The following is a 3,467-nucleotide window of genomic DNA, read 5'->3' on the forward strand; positions in this document are numbered from 1 at the left end:
CCATGCTGCTGGCACTTTCGGATCCCACCCCAGCACCCCCAGGCAAGATACAATCAGCTTTTTTGGTGTTGGAGCGAGCACATCAAAGGGGCAGAGAACAGCTTAAAAAAGCACCAACCCCCAAAAGCCCTCCAATGCCAAACCAAGCCCTCCCCACACACAGCACCAGCCAGAAATGCCTCCTGGATAAAGCAGTGGGTGGTTGTTGGCAGGAGGAGGAGCTGCTGGAGTGGGAGAGATGTTTGAAAGCTAAAGTGGAACCACAATCAGGAGCTCAAAAAGTCATTTTAATCTCTTCTGTTCTGTTCTAATTAATGCCAAGCAATGGGCAGCTGTCCTCTGATAGAAACACCCTCACAGTGAGCACCAAGGTGGGACTAACACACCCAGCCCACTGTGCACTTTTCCTGTAGGCACCATGCTGCCTGACTGTCCTAACACGTGCACCGGGGAGGGAAAAACGGAGGCATGTGGTAGAAATCTCCCTTGGGAAATGGTGATAATTGCAGGGGCTGAACTGCCGGCTTAGTCCCACAATGCCTCTATGTTTTATTGCTCTTTCTTGCAGCCAGGAGGCCAGAGATTTGGCTTTAACCGGGTCCTCTGTGCTGGGATGTTCTTCCTCCTCGTATTTCAGTGAAACGTAATCGCCTTATGACTTCCTCCTGCCAGAGATAAAAGAATTATTAAGAAAAGCACTCGGTGGCTTTGTGGCTGCGCTGTGCCCGCGGCATTTCCTCAGACCCTGGCCAGCACTGCTGGGCTTGCCCTTGGCTTCAAGGGGCCGGCGGCCCTGGGACCACTGAGCTTCCTGGCTGGGGGGCCAAAGCTTCACTGCCCCGCAGAGCAGGCAGGGAGCCAGGGCTGCCACCCAGCCAAGTGCCACTTTAGGCAGTGCGGCTCCAGGGAGGGGAAGGGGGAAAAAAGGGAAAGAAGGCAAGGTCCAAGGTCTTTCTGTGCAATGATTGATTCACCTGCTTGACAAATATACCTGGGGCTGGATGTGAATGGAACGCTGCTGTGTGGGCAGGCTGAGTCACCCCAGCTGTCACATGGAAGAACAAGGTTGCCTTTCACCAAAGGGAAGTGAAACCTGCTTTTTTAAATGCGCATGGGAGCAACATGCAAGAGCTGGGACGGGTCCATCACTCAGTGCAGAGCCAGCAGCCTCCTCCCTTTAAAAGCTGGGGCTGGGATCCTGCTCCAGGCTTCCTGTCAGCCCCACACAAACACATATGTCCTGTCTGCCTTCCTGCCCCCTTTGCCTTGGGATCCCAGATGCTCGAGAAAAGCTCATCAACCTTGACACCGGCAGCAATCATTGGTCACATCCTGGCTTTGCAGAGGGAACTCTTTTGCAGTGACCCAGAACCTGTTGATGTCCCAGAGAAATGCAGTCCTGCTCCCGCCGGAACCGCTGTGTCCCCATCCCAGTCCCCAGTTTTCTCACAGGGTTAAGACCTTTTTCCCGCTTCTCCTCTCATTGCTGTTGGATGAGAAGTCACAATTGAAGATGACTTGCAGCAACTTCTTGTGGGAAATGGAAATAAAACCACTCTCCCGCATTTCAGGCAGGATGCTGTTTGTCAGCAGTGCTGAGCATCTGCTCTTCTCTCAGGGCAGCCCCTTCTTCATCCTCATCATCATCAGTGGGCTGGTGTTGCCAAGGGTAGGCAAGGGTGTCCCGGGCTCCTGCCTTGGTACCCCCTGTGACAGTGCTGGTCTCTGCACATCTGCAGCCTGTGTGTGCACAGAAATAAATGGCTTTTGGGAGAACACATGACTATGAGAAACCTTGGGTGAAATATCTCACCTGCCACCCACTGTGGTGGCAGCGCGGGCAGTGAATCACTGGGAGGGTCTTTCTCCTCTGTGGCAACACACCACACCACACCTCCCATGGGGCTGTGGTGCTCCCGAGCATCCCGTCCCAATCTGGGGATCTCCCTTCCCTCTGCTGGAAAACACCCAAAGTCCCCAGCACCACACAGCTGGGTGGTGTGCCTGGGTGCTTCCATTCCTGAATCGGGGGCAGTGTTGACACCCAGAGGTACTTTTTGGGGATTGAGAAAGATACGGTGACTTGGGCCACCCAACACCTTGGTCGCCTGGCAATGACTTTTGTTATAAATAATAGAGGATCTTTATTTTTAATTAATAATCATGCCAACACAATCACCATTCAGTTCTGAGCAGGGTAAAGCAAACTGTCCTGTGACACTACCACTACAGCCTCCGCTTTACACTGTGAGAGAAGCAACAGAGGCAGCAAGTGAGGTGCCTCAGGGCAGTAAGTGTTTGAATGACTGTGGCTAAAGGGGATTTCTGGGTGCAGGTGTGGTTGTCCTCCTCCTGCCCCTGCTCAACACTTAGCAGCTTTCTCATGGAGGAGGCAACCGGCCCTTGACCACAAGTTAAGCAGGAGCAGCCATGAGTCACCAAAGATAAGGGTCAAGCAGCTTCTTTTATCAGCCATGGGAGAGGCTGAGCTGCAGGCTGGGAGTGCAGCAAATGAATGGCTCAGAGGGAGTCAAAATCCCAGTGCCAGGGAGACCTCTGCCCAGGGCACTGGGCCAGGGTGTGCCAGGTCAACCACCCAGTTTTCTTCCCGTGCCCGTTTCCCAGCAGCAGATGATGATGATGATGATGAATTTTGGTGGTGCTGAGAGCCGAGCGGCACCAATACAGCAGTTAAATAAGTGGTGAGTGGTGAAGCACCTGCATGGCTCCCTTCAGAGGGCTTGGCTGTTGTCACGCATTGCTGGAGTGGCTGCAGATAAGTCCTGTCTGGAAGGGAAGGGAATGAGTGATCCTGGCAAGAGCCAGGCAAACAGCAGGTACTACAGCATCCCTTCTCCATAGCCAGAAGAGGAGAAGGAAGAAAGCAGATGGACTCACTGAAATAAAACAGTTCTCCTGCTTTCACGTAGCTTTGTACTTCAGGGTCGTGTAATACAAGTTAGGGACAGAGAGGTGCCTGTGTGAGCCCGAAGAGGCTTTAGAAAGGCCTTGGAAGAAAAACCGGGCTGACAGTGTCTGTGTCGGAAACTCCAGACTCATTTCCCACTATTATGGCTGAGTGGTTTGCTATTTCTGCTCATTGGTTTCATTTTTGCAAGGCACACACACTCACGGATGTACATCTCCCTTCTGAAGCTGCCCTGCCCATGGCCTCACCGGCCGCTCGCAGCCCACTGCATCTTTTGCTGCAGTCCCGGATCCCTCAGTTCTGTCCAAGGGTTTCCAGTTATGGGAAATGTGTCCGGCTCTGTGGCTTTGACTCCTGCCCCAGTAAGGCTGGAAGAATGACTTAGTCATCCCGGCCGCCTGCCAAGGCATTTAACTCATTTTTCTCCATTTGGAGGTTATTTCCTGGCTCCCAAGGCTGTCTGGCCAGCAGGATTCAGTACTTTGAATATCCAATAGTCAATAAGTAGACTGAGGAAGCCAGGAATTTAGAGTGTTTT

The sequence above is a fragment of the Nestor notabilis genome, unplaced genomic scaffold, assembly GCF_000696875.1.
Source record: "Nestor notabilis isolate BGI_N333 unplaced genomic scaffold, ASM69687v1 scaffold10659, whole genome shotgun sequence".
Taxonomy (NCBI): Eukaryota; Metazoa; Chordata; class Aves; order Psittaciformes; family Psittacidae; genus Nestor; species Nestor notabilis.